We start from the raw sequence: 20,282 nt of genomic DNA, 5'->3' as shown, positions 1-20,282 counted from the left end.
ATAAATCATTATTGGTTTCACCGTCTTTAACTGAGTAAGTGAGTATTTCTCACTAGACACGTGGTCATTCTGGATATATGGATGCATAACGTGTTCTTACATTTTAGAATTTAGATATTAAAAACAGTATTAACTTACAGAAGTGGCCTACAATTTACAATACTCAAGTCTTTTTTGCCTGTTCCTTACATAGTCTGGAAACCACTACATTTTCCTTCGTTGTTAGCGAAAGTTGAGATGCACAGAAACTATGTTGCATATCAACAATTAGCAAATTTTTTCGTTTTGGACCTCACTTCTTACGCTGCGTTGGTGTTATTTCCACTTCACGTGGAAAGATATTTTTATTTTCTGGAACCTACACTATGTGTTCAAAAGTATCCGGACACCTGGCTGAAAATGACTTACAATTTCGAGGCGCCCTCCATCGGTAATGCTGGAATTCAGTATGGTGTTGACCCACCCTTAGCCTTGATGACAGCTTCCACTCTCGCAGGCATACGATCAATCAGATGCCGAAAGGTTTCTCGGGGAATGCTGCACTGACGAGAGGTATCGATGTCGGTCGGTGAGGCCCTACACGAGGTCAGCGCTCGAAAACATCCCAAAGGTGTTCTACAGGATTCAGATGAGGATTCTGTGCAGGTCAGTCCACTACAGAGATGTTATTGTCTTGTAACCAGGCTGTGCATTGCGAAGAGGTGCTCGATCGTGTTGAAAGATGCAATCGCCATCCCCGAAATGCTCTTCAACAGTGGGAAGCAAGGAGGTGCTTAAAACGTCAATGTAGGTCTGTGCTGTGACAGTGCCACGCAAAACAAGGGGTGCAAGCCCCCTCCGTGAAAAACACGGCCACACCATAACACCACCGCCTCCGAATTTTACTGTTGGCGCTACACACGCTGGCAGATGACGTTCACCGGGCATTCGCCATACCCACACCCTGCCATCGGATCGCTGCATTGTGTACCGTGATTCGTCACTCCACACAACGTTTTTCCACTGTTCAATGTTTAGGCTCTTTACACCAAGGGGGGCGGGGGGGGGGCGTCGTTTGGCATATACCGGCGTGATGTGTGGCTTATGAGCAGCCGCTCGACCATGAAATCCAAGATTTCTCGCCTCCCGCCTAACTGTCATAGTACTTGCAGTGGGTCCTGATGCAGTTTGGAATTCCTGTGTGATGGTCTGGATAGGTGTGCGCCTGTTACACATTACGATCCTCTTCAACTGTCGGCGCTCTCTGTCAGTCAACAGACGAGGTCGACCTGTACGATTTTGTGCTGTATGTATCCCTTCACGTTTCCACTTCACTATCGCATCGGAAACAGTGCACCTAGGGATGTTTAGGAGTGTGGAAATCTCGCGTACAGACGTACGACACAAGTGACACCCAATAACCTGACCACGTTCGAAGTCGATCAGTTCTGCGGAGTGCCCCGTTCTGCTCTCTCACGATGCTTGATGACTACTGAGGTCGCTGATAGGAGTAACTGGCAGTAGGTGGCAGCATCTACACCAACATCTACATACATACTCCGCAATCCAACATACGGTGCGTTGCGGAGGGTACCTCGTACCACAACTAGCATCTTCTCTCCCTGTTCCACTCCCAAACAGAACGAGGGAAAAATGACTGCCTATATGCCTCTGTACGAGTCCTAATCTCTCTTATCTTGTCTTTCTGGCGGCAGTAAAATTGTACTGCAGTCAGCCTCAAATACTGGTTCTCTTAACTTTCTCAGTAGCGAATCACGAAAAGAACGCCTCCTTTCCTCCAGAGACTCCCACCCGAGTTGCTGAAGCATTTCCGTAAGACTCGCGTGATTATCAAACCTACCAGTAACAAATCTAGCAGCCCGCCTCTGAATTGCTTCTATGTCCTCCCTCAATCCGACCTGATAGGGGTCCCAAACGCTCGAGCAGTACTCAAGAATAGGTCGTATTAGTGTTTTATAAGCGGTCTCCTCTACAGATGAACCACATCTTCCCAAAATTCTACCAATGAACCGAAGACGACTATCCGCCTTCCCCACAACTGCCATTACATGCTTGTCCCACTCTGCAATGTTACGCCCAAATATTTAATCGACGTGACTGTGTCAAGCGCTACACTACTAATGGAGTATTCAAACATTACAGGATTCTTTTTCCTATTCATCTGCATTAATTTACATTTATCTATATTTAGAGTTAGCTGTCATTCTTTACACCAATCACAAATCCTGTTCTCGGTCCAGTCGAGAAGCTGGCCGGACGAAAGCGTGTGGCAACTACACTGAAGCGCCAAAGAAACTGGTATAGGCATGCGTGTTCAAATGCAGAGATGTGTAAACAGGCAGAATACGGCACTGCGGTCGGCAACGCCTATATAAGGCAACAAGCCACCAAACTCCACAGAGACATAAATTATTGAGCATATCTGGGATGCCTTACAACGTGCTGCTCAGAAGAGATCGCCACCCCCTCGTACTCTTACGCAATTGTGGACAGCCTTGCATGATTCATGGAGTCAGTTCCGTCCAGCACTGCTTCAGGCATTAGTCGAGTCCATGCCACGTCGTGTTGCGGTACTTCTGCATGCTCGCGGGGGCCCTACACGATATTAGGCAGATGTACCAGTTTCTTCCGCTTTTCAATGTAAATCCGCTCCTCGCTTAGCCTTCTGTGAATGGGTGTGCAGTGAGGTGAAGATGACGACTTTGCGACGTGGGAGGCGGAGCACTAATGTTATAGTTTTTGTTGTTGTTTCCATTTCTGTTGGGCTGTAGCCATTCAGAGAGTGCGGCAGAGATACTGGGCGGTTCGCGACCTCTGCAGATACGGCCTGACGTCAGACGCCGCATATCTGCCGTTGCGTAAGGAAACGCCCCACCGGTTTTTGCAATACGTCCAGGGTACTACCCTGACGCTGCCAGGGATATATGTCCGTGGGTCTTCGTAATCCACTCTAACTGCAGTTGCAGGAATTTCTTTCTCCGCATTGCTAGGCAGTTTCATCCGGAAACGCTCCGACCCCGGAAGCTGAGTGGTCAGCGCGACAGAATGTCAGTCCTAACGGCCCGGGTTCGATTCCCGGCTAGGCCGGAGATTTTCTCCGCTCAGGGACTGGGTGATGTGTTGTCCTAATCATCATCGTTGCGCTTCGATGGGGATGAAACGATGATGATTAGGACAACAAAACACCATCCAGTCCCTGGCCAGAGAAAATCCTCAACCCGGCCGAGAATCGAACCGTGGACGCCGTGTTCCAGAGATAGCAGTACGGGGTAAGCCAGAAGACCGTGTGGAACATTCCCAATGACAATTGTTACTACTATTATCGCTTTCAGGGTGTGGAGGGCCTACTAGCGACAGACTTTCCACATCGGAAGCACTTTTGTCAATGGTTTCTTCAACAGGCAAACACGATTCCTGAACTAGTGTCATCCATCCTACTCACAGATGAGGCCGCCTATACGCAGAGTCGTATCTTGAGCTTCCGTAACAGTCATCTGTGTGATAGTCTGCAGAACTCGCATGGGTATGGTGACAGCGAATCATCAGCATCGGTCCAGCCGGAACGTGCGGGCCGTGATAACAGGCGACCGTATTTTGGGATCAGTCTTCCTTCCACGTCGCCTAACAGGACGGAAGTATTGGCGTTTCTTACGGGTGACTTTGTCTCCGCTGCTGGAATAAGTGTCACTGATGATTCGATGGGTTATGTGGCTGCTACGTAATTAGGCTCCAGCCCACTTTGCCGTTAACGTCCGGATGCATCTCAATCGTGTCTTCCCTGGCCGATAGATCGGAGCAGGGGGTCCAGTTGCGCGGCCTGCTCGTTCACCGGACTTCAACTCGTGCGATTTCTGGTTATGGGCCCACCTCAAAAGTATCGTGTGTGCACAGCCCATTCCAGATATGGAGAGACTGGGGCAGCGAATTCATGCTGCCTTTGACACTGTCCGGATGCAGCCTGGGCGATGTGGACGTGTGGGACAGAACGGCGCATAGCGCATGCGTCGAACCACATGGAAACCATTTTCAGCACATGCTGTAACTGTCCCTGCATGGTGCAGTGCATTAGGCCGCAGTCTCTGTAACAATGTATGACTGAATAAATGGTCTCTAGCACGAAACCATGCATTTACCGGACATAAGTCCAATAGACTTTGTTTGTTCCGTATCTTCTCATCGATCAGTCACTAGAGTTTGTACACGGTAGAAAAAAAAAATCACGCTGTATATGACCATGTATAAAGTACTTGTACATTTTTCGACTCTTAATCGCTGAATTTTTATTACTCACCCAACGCAGTAAACTCTCTGCAGCTGTCGCAACAGACTCGATCTGAAACAAGAAGGAATAAGAATAATTTTCATTGTTTTAGCTTATATTTGTGCATTTGTGCACCATGTAGAAATATATTGTTGTAAAAAAAACTGCCTATCCACACACACACACACACACACACACACACACACACACACACGCACACACACATACATCCCCCCCCCCCCCCCCCCACACACACACACACAGTCCGGAACCGCGCGACTGCTACAGCCGCAGGTTCGAATCCTGCCTCGGGCATCGATGTGTGTGATGTCCTTAGGTTAGTTAGGTTTACGTAGTTCTAAGTTCTAGGGGACTGATGACCGCAGATGTTAAGTTCAATAGTGCTCAGAGCCATTTGAAGACACACACACACACACACACACACACACACACACATCCTGTCGAATGTAGAATTTATTTAACAGCAAATGATTTAAATTTAACCAAACTTTGTCTGCCATGATAAATGACCATATTTGTGCTTATGAACATGAACTACGGGCCCTGATGTATGCATATCTCACTTTGAGGACAAGAAGGCAGTCAAAGAGGTGCGAAAATAGCGCAGAACCATGTCAGTGAAGTTGAATGAGATACGAGCAGGGGAGGGGGTAGATATATATATATATATATATATATATATATATATATATATATATAGAGAGAGAGAGAGAGAGAGAGAGGAGGAGGGAGGAACAGAGGGGGGAAAGAGAGGGGATAGTGTGGAAGGCAGAGGAGAAAGGGGGGGGAGAGGAGCAGAGGGGAGAGAATGTAGGTTTGTCTCGTCGTCGACTACATCATTAGGGACAGAGAACGAGCTCGGATTGTGAAACACTGGGGAAGGATATTAACTGTGTCATTTTCGAAGAAACTATCCCGACGTTAACCTTAACAGAGCCGTAAATCTTAACTGCCAGTCGGGGATTAAAATCGTTGTCCTCACGAATAGCAGTCCAGTGTCTCGTATACGGAAGAGAACGTACCTTGTGAAACCGGAAGTTTAACTTGTCAACTATTTGTGGATAGCGCTGTCTTTCGTCCTTCTCTTCAAGTAGACCGGTCACATACGAGGAGAACGTGCTTGAAGTTTAGTAGGCTGGAAGTAGAAACTGTGAGGGTGTGTCGTGAGTTGTGCCCGGATAGCTCAGGCTTAAAACACTGCCCGCAAAACGTGAGGGTTTCGGGTTCGAGTCCCGGCCTGACATACAATTTCAAATTCTCAGGAAGTTTCACAACAGCCGAAACCCCGTTGCAGTGTGGAATATTCGATCTCAAATATGGTTCCTGATTTGTACATTTGTTTGATGAATAAAATGGTTGAAATGGCTCTGAGCACTATGGGACTTGACTTCTGAGGTCATCAGTCGCCTAGAACTTAGAACTACTTAAACCTAACTAACCTAAGGACATCAACACATCCATGCCCGAGGCAGGATTCGAATCTGCGACCGTAGGCGCCGCGCGGTTCCAGACTGTAGCGCCTAGAACCGCTCGGCCACCCCGGCAGGCTATGACTAATGATTTGTAGTAATCGACATGCCAAGTTGCTGAAAATCCTCACATCGCCTGTTGAGAATTACACTGCGCAACAAAATTAAAGGATCACTTATTAGAAACTCTGTAACTGTCACCGAGTGCGATGTATAAATTTGAAATTTGAGTCAAAGGTGCCTACAGCCATCTTCCGTAATGGTACAAATGCGTGGCGTCCTGCGACATCACCCTAGGTCTCTGCGATGCTTCAAACAGCAAGGTGCGGACACTTGCGGAAAAAAAGACCACAGCTCAGAAATTCATGCGAGCTGTAAGGTGGGTTAGTGATGTCACATTAGCACCAAATTTCAACACAATTCTGCTCAGCGCCACCGTGGACGTGTCATACGATGAGAAGGTTGTCACGTGTCCACTTACCCAACATTCCATCTCTTCTTTTGAGACCTCTGTGAAGGAATTCAGAACCGGGACACCCAGCGTTGAAATCGAAGGGGGGAGGGGTGGGGGGTTCTTATGGCGGCCCGAGGAAAACATTTCAAACAGGCAACTGCTCAGAATCGACATGAAAAGGCCTCAGGGGGCGGCTTACAGGGTCTCAATGAAACCACCCCTTTCTTTCGGGCGTTGATTCCGACGCATTTAGCGGGTCTAAAACGACAGTTCGGAGTGCGACGACGAAGACGAAGATGTTCTTGATGATCTTGCGACATTTCGTGATTGAAAACGACAGATCATGGGTGATGAGCAATAGTAAGTTTTTGACAACTTTCGACACTAGTGCCAGTCTCTGGGCACTTGAATCTCATCTTAAGGACATCGTCGGGCTGTAATCCTATTGAACGTGATTTAATACATTTTGAGTGTAATGCGACCACAATTTTTGCCCCGCTTTACAGAGTGGAACCTCTAGAGACCGTTCAAAACCATTCGATGGAATCTGAATGCGATCCAAAGCAGCGGAACGGTGTTTCTGCTTTTCCAGCCCCCCTGTTTTTCGCCCTCCTGTGGGGTGATTTTGGGGGGGGGGGATGGGGGATGCAACATTAAGATATGCGTGAGAGACCAGTTCGGCCACCGACATACCTTCGTTGAGACGGAAAATAATGTGCCTGTCAGGAGCTTCGGCAGTAATTCAGCCTCGTAGCTGCTCTAGCGCCTAGGGGTTAGGCAGCTCCTTAGACATCTCTTAGCTGCGGATTGCATATCTTCAGGCGGTAGAGCAGCCGCGAGGTTGAATTTGTGTCGAAGTTTCTGACAGGTACATTTGTAGTGTGCACAACAAAAGTGAGGTAGTCTTACTAGTAGAGGGATCTTCGAAAAAGTATACTGTTTTCGGATAATAATTTAAAATTCAGTGCTTGGAAGTCCGAGAGGAGGAGATTAGTGTTTAACGTCCTGTCGACAAGGAAGTCATTAGACAGGGCGCAGAACCTCGGCTTAGGGAAGGATGGGGAAGAAAGTCGGCCGTGCTCTTCCAAAGGATGGATTCCGGCGCTTGCCTGAAGCGATTTAGGGAAATCACGGAAAACATAAATCAGGATGGCTGAACGCCGGATTGAACCGTCGTCCTCCCGAATGCGAATCAAGTGTGCTAACCACTATGTCACTTCGCTCAGTACTTGGAAGACATTTCTATGAACCGTTTACATCGATGAATGGAAATATAGTATCCATCTGGTAATTAGCGTATTGGTCGACCCCTGGAAAGCAATACATCAGCGATTCTGTGTAACATGGTTCGACAGGTCCTTGGTAGTTTTCAGGAGGAATCTGGCATCAGATGTCTACGCGCAGGTCACGCAATTCACATAAATTATGCGTCGGTGGTTTGTGGCTCAAATGGCTCTGAGCACTAAGGGTCTTAACATCTATGGTCATCAGTCCCCTAAAACTTAGAACTACTTAAACCTAACTAACCTATGGACATCACACAACACCCAGTCATCACGAGGCAGAGAAAATCCCTGACCCCGCGGGAATCGAACCCGGGAACCCGGGCGTGGGAAGCGAGAACGCTACCGCACGACCACGAGCTGCGGACGGGTGGTTTGTGGACGTGGAGCTAACGACCGATAGTGTCCCAGACGTGTAATGTTACTTAAAATCCGTCTTGTTCCTTGGGTTTCACATCAGGAGAATTTGGTGGTTAAGACATCGACGTCAGTTCACCGTCGCGTGTCACAGGGAATTATCCTGCTGGGAGCTGCCATCGGCGTTGAGGAAGACATCAAACAGGAAGGGTTGTAGGTGGGCCACAGAAATTGTCAGGTACTGCATAGCAGCCATGGTGCCATTGATTATACGACAAATTCCATAGAAGCACATTTGAATATTGCCCGTAGCAGCATTCTGCCCGCACCAGCCCACTCCTGTGGCAAGGTGCATGTTCAGAGTGGGTATTTGCTTGAATGACGCCATAACCAGCCACGACCCTCGACCTGGTATTACAAGAAGCGTGATTTATCCGCCGAGGTGACACATTTCCATTGATCAACATTCCAATCTCTGGGATCCCGTGCCCACTGAAAACGTAATTGATGATGTCGTCAGGTCATATAGGTGTAATGAACGAATCATGAATGGACTGTGAACGAAAAAAATCGAGAAATAGAGTACTTGACACTTTTGCTAGACCAATATGAGGTCGCCAGCATTAAGAAACCGCCGATTTAACCTGGCTAATTGCGAATTGCAGGTAAAAATGCGACGCAGTCACGTACCATCTGTAAGCAAACAGCCCCAACGCTGTACAAAGAGACCACTAATTGACGAACAGGGCAGAGTTCAATTGTTCGAGAGTTCCTGACAGCAATCGACAGCAGAATTATGAAAGAATCTGTTAAGTTAAGGTTGTACACTAAGAAGGACTTGCATTCTTGCTTTACGTATCTCTAAACTGTTGGTAGTTAGTCTATCAGGACTTAACATACCAATGATTACAGTGTGATGTGTAACGTAACCTCAATGTACGATTTGAGCAATAATAAAGAGGCTTCTTTTTATGTTTCGAGTCAAAGTGATAGGGCAGGCAGGCTATTTTTTCTAATTATTTCAGTATCTTTCAGTATCTAGTAAGCCTCATCTACGTCCTACACTCATTGAAACTACACTACTGGCCATTAAAATCGCTACACCACGAAGATTACGTGCTACAGACGGGAAATTTACCCGACAGGAAGAAGATGCTGTGATATCCAAATGATTAGCTTTTCAGAGCATTCACACGAGGTTGGCGCCAGTGGCGACACCTACAACGTGCTGACATGAGGAAAGATGCCAACCTATTTCTCATACACAAACAGCAGTTGACCGCCGTTGCCTGGTGAAACGCTGTTGCGATGCCTCGTGAAAGGCGGAGAAATGCGTACCATCACGTTTCCGACTTTGATAAAGATCGGATTGTAGCCTAATGCGATTGCGGTTTATCGTATCGCGACATTGCTGCTCGCGTTGGTCGAGATCCAATGAATGTTAGCAGAATATGGAATCGGTGGGTTCAGGAGGGTAATACGGAACGCCGTGCTGGATCCCAACGGCCTCGTATCACTAACAGTCGAGATGACAGGCATCCTATCCTCATGGCTGTAACGGATCGTGCAGCCACGTCTCGATCCCTGGGTCGTTACATGGGGATGTTTGCAAGACAACAATCTGCACCAACAGTTCGACGGCGTTTGCAAATGGCTGAAATGGCTCTGAGCACTATGGGACTTAACTTCTGTGGTCATCAGTCCCCTAGAACTTAGAACTACTTAAACCTAACTAACCTAAGGACATCACACACATCCATGCCCGAGGCAGGATTCGAACCTGCGACCGTAGCAGTCGCGCAGTTCCGGACAGAGCGCCTAGAACCGCTAGACCACCACGGCCGGCACGGCGTCTGCAGCAGCATGGACTATCAGCTCGGAGACCAGGGCTGAGGTTACCCTTGACGCTGCATCATAGATAGGAACGCCTGCGATGGTGTACTCAACGACGAACCTGAGTGCACGAATGGCAAATCGTCATTTTTTCGGATGAATCCAGGTTCTGTTTACAGCATCATAATGGTCGCATCCGTGTTTGGCGACATCGCGGTGAACGCACATTGGAAGCGTGTATTCGTCATCGCCATACTGGCGAATCACCCGGCGTGATGGTATGGGGTGTCATTGGTTACACGCCTCGGTCACCTCTTGTTCGCACTGACGGCACTTTGAACAGTGGACGTTACATTTCAGATGTGTTACGACTCGTGGCTCTACCCTTCATTCGATCCCTGCGAAACCCTACATTTCAGCAGGATAATGCACGACCGCATGTTGCAGGTCCTGTACGGGCCTTTCTGGATGCAGAAAATGTTCGACTGCTGCCCTGGCCAGCACATTCTCCAGATCTCTCACCAACTGAAAACGTCTGGTCAATGGTGGCCGACAAACTGGCTCGTCACAATACGCCAGTCACTACTCTTGATGAACTGTGGTATCGTGTTGAAGCTGCATGGGCAGCTGTACCTACACACGCCATCCAAGCTCTGTTTGACTCAATGCCCAGGCGTATCAAGGCCGTTATTACGGCCAGAGGTGGTTGTTCTGGGTACTGATTTCTCAGGATCTATGCACCCATATTGCGTGAAAATGTAATCACATGTCAGTTCTAGTATAATATATTGCCGGCCGCGGTGGCCGTGCGGTTCTGGCGCAGCAGTCCGGAACCGCGGGACTGCTACGGTCGCGGGTTCGAATCCTGCCTCGGGCATGGGTGTGTGTGATGTCCTTAGGTTAGTTAGGTTTAAGTAGTTCTAAGTTCTAGGGGACTAATGACCTAAGATGTTGAGTCCCATAGTGCTCAGAGCCATTTGAACCATTTTTTATAATATATTTGTCCAATGAATACCCGTTTATCATCTGCATTTCTTCTTGGTGTAGCAATTGTAATGGCCAGTAGTGTAGTTTGTGTTAATTGTTACAGTGGTTTCTGAAATACAGGAACGCCAATTAACGAAATTAAACATAGTCGATACAGGGCACTCCAAGTCTCCTTAAAAGAGGTGCATAAGGATCCACTGCCTTGGACGCACAGACTCGACGGGTAGCCTATCTTCTTAGGCGCATCCGAATTCGGCGCGCTCCACATTGCTTCCTTGGCTGCCGTTACGTCTGCGCCTCGCGCTAAATTGAATTCATTTCTACAGATATCAGAGTAACCTATAAGATCGCTGGCACAGCAAGTCAACAAGTGGAGAAAATATAACTGGCTGTACATTGTACACATCTGCAACTTGGTTGGCTTGGTCGTTCCAACCTACAAGAATACTCGCAATACCTATACGAAGAGTTGTAAACTTACATTCATTTTTTTCTTGGCTTTTTTCTCATCATCATACTGATTTGAAGAGGACCGCCATACCTTCCTGTTTGGTCCAACCGCATCAGCTCAGAGTAGCTCTTGCACACAGTCTGCTCAGTTACTCGTTGGATACTTTCCTATATTTTTGCCCTACAGCTTTTGCCCTCTACAGGTCTCTCTACTGCCAGGGAAGTTATTCCCTTGTGTCTAGATACATGTTCTAACACCCTGTCCCTTCTTGTTCTCGCTATTTTCCACTTAATCCTTTTCTTACCGATGCACCAGGGAAGTACTTCATTTCTTACTCTTTCAATCCGCTTAAGTTTCAAGATCCTTCTGCATCTACATATACATCTACATGTATACTCTGCAAATCACACTTACGTGCCTGGCAGAGGGTTCATCGAACCATCTTCACTATAATTCTCTATTATTTCAATCCCGTACAGCGCGCGGAAAGAAAGAACACCTACATCTTTCCGTGTGAACTCTGATTTCCCTTATTTTATTATGATGATCGTTTCTCCCGATGCAGGCCGGCGTCAACAGAATATTGTCACATTTGGAGGAGGGAGTTGGTCATTGAAATTTCGTAAGAACATTCCCCCGCAACGAAAAATGCCTTTGTTTTAATGATGTCCACCGCAAATCCTGTATCATTTCAATGACAATCTCTCCCCTATTTAGCGATGATACAAAACGTGCTGCCCTTTTTTGAACTTCCTCGATTTACTCCGTTAATCCTATCTGGTAAGGATCCCACATCGTGCAGCAGTATTCCAAAAGAGGGCGGACAAGCGTAGTGTAGGCAGTCTCTTTAGTAGATCTGTTACATTCTCTAAGTTTCCTGCCAATGAAACGCAGTTCTTGGTTTACCTTCCACACAACATTTCCTGTGTGAATGGTGGGCTCCATGTGGTTCCCAAGTTGTGGAGCGACCGTAAACCATAACATTACCAAATAAGCAGCAACCAGTAAATAAAGAAAACATGATTTGCGAGTGCTTGCTGCTTATTTGGTAATTTCCTGTGTGTTCTTTCCAATTTAAATTGTTCTGTGTTGGAATTCCTAGATATTTAGTTGAATGTACGAGCTTTACATTTGACTGATTTATCACGAAACGGAAATTTAAGATTCCTCTAAGCGCTCATGTGGCTGACCGTACACTTTTCGTTATTTAGGGTCAATTGCTAATTTTTGAACCATACAGATATGTTTTCTAAATCGTTTTGCAGTTTGCTTTGATCTTCTGATGACAGCGTCATGTGCATACAACCTACGACGGCTGCTCAGATTGTCTCCCAAATCGTTTCTATAGAAAGAGAACAGCAAAGGGCGTACAGCACTACCTTGGGGAACGCTAGAAATCACTTCTACATCTACATCTACATCCATACTCCGCAAGCCACCTGACGGTGTGTGGCGAAGTTTACCTTCAGTACCTCTGTCAGTTCTCCCTTCTATTCCAGTCTCGTATTGTTCGTGGAAAGAAGGATTGTCGGTATGCCTCTGTGTGGGGTCTAATCTCTCTGATTTTATCCTCATGGTCTCTTCGCGAGATATACGTAGGAGGGAGCAATATACTGCTTGACTCTTCGGTGAAGGTATGTTCTCGAAACTTCAACAAAAGTCCGTACCGAGCTACTGAGCGTCTCTCCTACAGAGTCTTCCACTGGAATTTATCTATCATCTCCGTAACGCTTTCGCGATTACTAAATGATCCCGTAACGAAGCGCGCTGCTCTCCGTTGGATCTTCTCTATCTCTTCTATCAGCCCTATCTGGTACAGATCCCACACTGCTGAGAAGTATTCAAGCAGTGGGCGAACAAGTGTACTGTAACCTACTTCCTTTGTTTTCGGATTGCATTTCCTTAGGATTCTTCCAATGAATCTCAGTCTGGCATCTGCTTTACCGACGATCAACTTTATAGTATCATTCCATTCTGTTTTACTCGATGACATTCCGTCAGTTACTACGAACTGTGACCTCTCCGACAGGAAATCGCGAATCCAGTCATATAACTGAGACGATATTCCATAAGCACGCAATTTCACTAAAAGCTGCTAGTACGATACAGTGCCAAAAACATTCTGAAAATCTAGAAATACTGAATCAATTTGAAATGCCTTGCCAACAGCACTCAACACTACATGCGACAAGCTGGTGTTTGTGCATGGCCGAGCAGATGGAAACCGCTCGAGAGGCAACACGGCTATGCCAGAACAAGTTCCCTCACAGACACCAATCACATTACACAATATTTCTAGCCCTTTTTGGGCGTTTGTGAGATCGTGGGTCCATTCAGACAGACGTAAGTGTAGCGAGGTGTCCGACTGTACGTAAACCTATATTTGGAGGACCGGGTTGAGACGAGCGCAAGTACAAGCCCCAGGAAATTGACCCTCCAAGATGGTGCAAACCGAAGTACGATTACGTGCAATCCCACTTGCATAGCATTGATGCAATGCAGCTCTGTACTGTGTTTTGGGGGCGATTTCTTGTCTTGCAAATGCATTACTTATTTCCTGATACACACTACTGGCCATTAAAATTGCTACACCAAGACGAAATGCAGATTATAAATGGGTATTCATTGGACAAATATATTACACTACAACTGACATGTGATTACATTTTCACGCAATCTGGGTGCGAAGATCCTGAGAAATCAGTACCCAGAACAACCACCTCTGGCCATAATAACGGCCTTGATACGCCTGGGCATTAAGTCAAACACAGCCTGGATGGCGTGTATAGGTACAGCTGCTCATGCAGCTTCAACACGATACCAAAGTTCATCAAGAGTAGTGACTGGCGTATTGTGACGAGCGAGTTGCTCGGCTATCATTGACCAGACGTTTTCAATTGGTGAGAGATCTGGAGAATGTGCTGGCCAAGGCAGCAGTCGAACATTTTCTGTATCCAGAAAGACCCGTACAGGACCTGCAACATGCGGTCGTGCATTATCCTGCAGAAATGTAGGGTTTCGCAGGGATCGAATGAAGGGTAGAGCCACGGGTCGTAACACACCTGAAATGTAACGTCCACTGTTCAAAGTGCCGTCAATGTGAAGAAGAGGTGACTGAGACGTGTAACCAATGGCACCCCATACTATCACGCCGGGTGATATGCCAGTATGGCGATGACGAATACACACTTCCAATGTGCGTTCACCGCGATGTCACCAAACACGGATGCGACCATCGTGATGCTGTAAACAGAACCTGGATTCGTCCGAAAAAATGACGTTTTGCCATTCGTGCACCAAGGTTCGTCGTCGAGTACACCATCGCAGGCGCTCCAGTCTGTGATGCAGCGTCAAGGGTAACCGCAGCCACGGTCTCCGAGCTGATAGTCCATGCTGCTGCAAACGTCGTCGAACTGTTCGTGCAGATGGTTGTTGTGTTGCAAACGTCCCCATCGGTTGACTCAGGGATCGAGACGTGGCTGCACGATCCGTTACAGCCGTGCGGATAAGATTCCTGCCATGGTTCAAATAGGTCTGAGCACTATGGGACTTAACATCTATGGTCATCAGAAGTACTTAAACCTAACTAAGCGAAGGACAGCACACAACACCCAGTCATCACGAGGCAGAGAAAATCCCTGACCCCACCGGGAATGGAACCCGGAAACCCGGGCATGGGAAGCGAGAACGCTACCGCACGACCACGAGCTACAAGATGCCTGTCATCTCGACTGCTAGTGATACGAGGCCGTTGGGATCCAGCACGGCGTTCCGTATTACCCTCCTGAACCCACCGATTCCATATTCTGCTAACAGTCATCGCATGTCGACCAACGCTAGCAGCGATGTCGCGATACGATAAAGCGCAATCGCGATAGGCTACAATCCGACCTTTATCAAAGTCGGAAACGTGATGGTACGCATTTATCCTCCTTACACGAGGAATTACAACAACGTTTCAAATGGTTCAAATGGTTCTGAGCACTGTGGAACTTAACATCTGTGGTCATCAGTGTCTTAGAACTTAGAACTACTTAAACCTAACTAACCTAAGGACATCACACACATCCGTGCCCAAGGCAGGATTCGAACCTGCGACCGTAGCAGTCGCGCGGTTTCGGACTTCCAACAACGTTTCACCAGGCAACGCCGGTCAACTGCTGTTTGTGTATGAGAAATCGGTTGATAACTTTCCTCATGCCAGCACGTTGTAGGTGTCGCCACCGGCGCCAACCTTGTGTGAATTTTCTGAAAAGCTAATCAGTTGGATATGACAGCATTTTCTTCCTGTCAGTTGAATTTCGCGTCTGTAGCAAGTCATCTTCGTGGTGTAGCAATTTTAACGGCCTGTAGTGTCTGTTGATGGGAACTTTTTTCTCCATTTCCAGTGAGAAATCAGTCGCAACAGTTTGTGGGGTTTTATTTCGTTCTCGGAGGCTACCTAAATGGATTATCTCCGAAGGTCACCAATGAAATTTGTGCAGTGTAGTGCTTCGCGGAAGGTACTTCAAACAGGTATTACCGATTTTCGACGGCAGTGTCCAGAGAAACGTCACTGGACGGTTACTCTGCGGTCGCGGCGGCAGCGTTCTTTGCCGTGCCTCTGTGTTGTGCTCTGGTGTTAGTGGGCCGCGGGGGGGTGGGGGGGGGGGGGGCGTGACCCCGCACCGGTCGTCCTTGGGAGGCTCGCGTGGGCGTGTTTGTGCCTCGCCGGAGTTGGCGGCGCTCCACGGCTCGTGGGCCGACGACCCCAGCGCCCGCCGACGGCGGCTCGTGTTTGTCTCCACCACTGTGGCGGCTCAGACACCCGCCGTGTAGACGCGTGCCTTAACCACCTTCTCCCCGGGACGGGGAGGTGCGCCGGTCCTGGGGAAATCTGCAGCTACATCGATACTCCGCAATCCGCCTTACGGGCGTGACTGAGAGCATCCTGTGGCACTATTACCAGTTTACTTCCCTATTCCACGTGAAAAAACAGAACGACGGAAAACCTATTATCTATACGCCTCAGTGTGAGAACCTAATTTTCTGTATCTTATCGTCGTGGCCCTTATGTTGGAGGCAACAGTATTGTTCTGCGCTCAGCTTCAAATGGCGGTTCTCTAAATTTTCACAATACTACCCATGAAAAACAACGTCACCTTCCCTCCAGGAATTTCCATTTGACTCCCCGAAGCATCTCCTTACAACTAGCACGTTCCCAAAATGAGATTTTCACTCTGCAGCGGAGTGTGCGCTGATGTGAAACTTCCTGGCAGATTAAAACTGTGTGCCCGACCGAGACTCGAACTCGGGACCTTTGCCTTTCGTGGGCAAGTGCTCTACCAACTGAGCTACCCAAGCACGACTCACGCCCCGTCCTCACAGTTTCACTTATGCCAGTGCCTCGTCTCCTACCGTCCAAACTTTACAGAAGCTCTCCTGAGAGTTCGAGTCTCGGTCCGGCACACAGTTTTAATCTGCCAGGAAGTTTCACATCAGCGCACACTCCGCTGCACAGTGAAAATCTCATTCTGGAAACATCCCCCAGGCTGTGGCTAAGCCATGTCTCCGCAATATCCTTTCTTTCAGGAGTGCTAGTTCTGCAAGGTTCGCAGGAGAGCTTCTGTAAAGTTTGGAAGGTAGGAGACGAGATACTGGCAGAAGTAAAGCTGTGAGTACCGGGCGTGAGTCGTGCTTCGGTACCTCAGTTGGTAGAGCACTTGCCCGCGAAAGGCAAAGGTCCCGAGTTCGAGTCTCGGTCGGGCACACAGTTTTAATCTGCCATGAAGTTTCAAACTAGCACGTTGTTCGAACCTACCAGTAACAAATCCAGCAGCTCGCCTCTGGATTGTTTCGATGTCGTTCTACGATCTGATATACTTTTTTTCACAGAAATTTCGAGAGCTGTGAAAATCTAGCAAGAGAAGATATTGATATTCAGTTCCACAGGTGTTTCTAATAATGGGGTATCAAACTTCGTATAAAAATACATTAAATTCGTTCTGACAGATTTTTCAGAAAAGGAACATTTGTACTCACTTTGTAGAAAAAATTTAAACTGTTTGTAATTAAAAACTTCAATAACCATGAAAAGGTATGTGTGTATCCATGCAACATTCCTTAACAACTGTGCCAAGTTTCGTTACGCTTTCTTGAAAGCTTTGAACTTTCTAACGTTTTTTTCAAAGTATTGCAACTTCACATACGTCCCCCTTAAGAGCTGTCGGGCTTGGTTAGCACCGAGATGGGTGCAGTCCGGGCCTACCGAGTGCTGTTGACAGTGGGATGCTCTCAGCCCTTGTCAGACAAACTGAGGAGCTGCTTGACTGAGAAGTAGCGGCGTCAGTCACGAAAACTGACTACATCGGGGAGAGCGGTCTGCTGACCACATGCCACTCTGCATCTGCATCCACAGTCGTGTATCGGCAGAGGATGACACGGCGGCCGGTCGGTACCATTAGGCATTCCGAAATCTGTTCGGACGGAGTTTATGCATTATATTAGTTGCCAACCAGTAACGTCCGGTTCTTTAAAGAATCGAACTCCCACGCAGAAAACAGCTTTGAAACTTCTGATTACTTTACAAATTACACTACTGGCCATTAAAATTGCTATACCACGAAGATGACGTGCTACAGACGTGAAATTTAACCGACAGGAAGAAGATGCCGTGATATGCAAATGATTAGCTTTTCAGAGCATTCACACATGGTTGGCGCCGGTGGCGACACCTACAACGTGCTGACGAGGAAACTTTCAAACCGGTTTCTGATACAGAAACACCAGTTGACCGGCGTTGCCTGGTGAAACGTTGTTGTGATGCCTCGTGTAAGGAGAAGAAATGTGTACTATCACGTTTCCGACTTTAATAAAGATGGGATTGTAACCTATCGCGATGGCGGTTTATCGTATCGCGACATTGCTGCTCGCGTCGGTCGAGATCCAATGATTGTTAGCAGAATATGGAATCGGTGGGTCCAGGAGGGTAATACGGAACGCCGTGCTGGATCCCAACGGCCTCGTATCACCAGCAGTCGAGATGACAGGCATCTTATCCGCATGGCTGTAATGGATCGTGCAGCCACGCCTAGATACCTGAATCAACAGATGGGGACGTTTGCACGACAACCATCTGCACGAACAGTTCGACGACGTTTGCAGCAGCATGGACTATCAGCTCGGAGACCGTGGCTGCGGTTACCCTTGACGCTGCGTCACAGACAGGAGGGCCTGCGATGGTGTACTCAACGACGAACCTGGGTGCACGAATGGCTAAACGTAATTTTTTCGGATGAATCCAGGTTATGTTTAGAGCCATGATGGTCGCATCCGTGTTTGGCGACATCGTGGTCAACGCACACTGGAAGCGTGTATTCGTCATCGCCATACTGGCGTATCACCCGGCGTGATGGTATGGGGTGCCATTGGTTACACGTCTCGGTCACCTCTGCTTCACATTGACGGCACTTTGAACAGTGGACGTTACATTTCAGATGTGTTACGACCCGTGGCTCTACCATTCATTCGATCCCTACGAAACCCTACATTTCAGCAGGATAATGCACGACCGCGTGTTGCAGGTCCTGTACGGGTCTTTCTGGATAGAGGAAATGTTCGACTGCTGCCCTGGCCAGCACATTCTTCAGATCTCTCACCAATTGAAAACGGCTGGTCAATGGTGGCCGAGCAACTGGCTCGTCACAATACGTCAGTCACTACTCTTGATGAACTGTGGTATCGTGTTGAAGCTGCACGGGCAGCTGTACCTGTACACGCCATCCAAGTTCTGTTCGACTCAATGCCCAGGCGTATCAAGGCCGTTATTACGGTCAGAAGTGGTTGTTCTGGGTACTGATTTCTCGGGATCTATACACCCAAATTGCGTGAAAATGTAATCTCATGTCTAGTATAATATATTTGTCCAATGAATACCCGTTTATCATCTGCATTTCTTCTTGGTGTAGCGATTTTAATGGCCAGTAGTGTATCTTCACAGCACAATGACTCTTTCATAAAATTTCGGGCGCGCAGCCGCATAAGTTTCACTTCTTCTTTTGCTATTTCGGCTGTGTATCGTCAGCCATTTTCCAAGTGAGCCCAGGTGTCAGTCCGTCGCTGCGGCAGGAAGTACGGGTGGGCGGTTATTGAAGGCTCCTGCCAGCAGGGATTGTCGTTCGTCTGATTTTATGGCGAGCAGCATGACTCACCCCGCGAAATACGTGGCGTGAAGACGGAACGAATACTTGTGACAATAAAAAAAAGTGTATGTTGTAAAGACGCCGCAAATCCAAGGGCTCGTTTAAATACTGCCCTGCTCCGCTCGGGAAGGTTCTATCGGAGCTGGTACGCCTTACTGCAAACTCTTACTTGGCTTACACAATTGTTGGGGGACCTACACGTACTCCGAACGACGGTACAACTTCCCATTTTTCAAATACACATACGACGGCAAGTGAAGAAAGCAACAATAACGACTGAACACAATCGTAGAACAGACTGGCAATTAAAACACGGCTGTTCCAATTTGTAGTCTAGCAGCTACTCAATTTTTCCCTTCATTTTACGCGGTCTGCTGTTGGCATTTAAAAAAAGAATATACGCCTCGAATAAGAAACGAATATCGTAATGTAAGAATCTACACTTCACATTGACTTTTTTCTTGATTTCTTAACGTTTTAGTTTCAATTGATACGCTTTTCGTTTTATCTCCCCTGTGTTTTATTTATTAATTTTTACTATTTTATGTCACTTTCTTTTCATTTTTTTTGGGCTTCCATCCTCCTCTTACAGACCGTCCATAGGTCGCTTTAATCGACTTAATCGGGGTCAGTTTCTTCTTCATTGCAGACAATTTCAAGCAGAGTACTTGCCTACGCTATTTAAGAGTACGTATTGTTAATCCATACAATTTGTTGAAGAACAGAAGTAGTTAAAATAAGTTAGCAGATAGTTCTCTACTCCAAAAAGCTGCATTCCTTGTTAAATGAAGCTAGTTTCTTACTCTCCAATATTTATAATTCACTGAAAGTTACTCTCAAAAACTAGCCGGCCGCGGTGGCCGAGCGGTTGTAGGCGCTTCAGTCCGGAGCCGCGCGACTGCTGCGGTCGCAGGTTCGAATCCTGCCTCGGGCATGGCTGTTGTGTGATGTCCTTAGGGTAGTTAGGTTTAAGTAGTTCTAAGTTC

At 47.4% G+C, this 20,282-nt stretch overlaps 1 protein-coding gene across 1 annotated transcript in view; it reads right to left on the bottom strand.

Moving 5' to 3' along the window:
- The window catches only part of LOC124718636 (peroxidase-like), a 329,029-nt gene that overhangs the window by 249,470 nt on the left and 59,277 nt on the right, over positions 1-20,282 (bottom strand). The window contains exon 2 of the mRNA XM_047244260.1: positions 4,292-4,333. The gene's annotated coding sequence lies outside the window, so the exon portion shown is untranslated. The remainder of the gene's footprint in view (positions 1-4,291; positions 4,334-20,282) is intronic.

This window comes from Schistocerca piceifrons, chromosome 10 (assembly GCF_021461385.2).
Source record: "Schistocerca piceifrons isolate TAMUIC-IGC-003096 chromosome 10, iqSchPice1.1, whole genome shotgun sequence".
NCBI lineage: Eukaryota > Metazoa > Arthropoda > Insecta > Orthoptera > Acrididae > Schistocerca > Schistocerca piceifrons.
The sequence above is the reverse complement of the archived record's forward strand: the minus strand, read 5'-3'. Positions and strand labels throughout refer to the sequence as shown.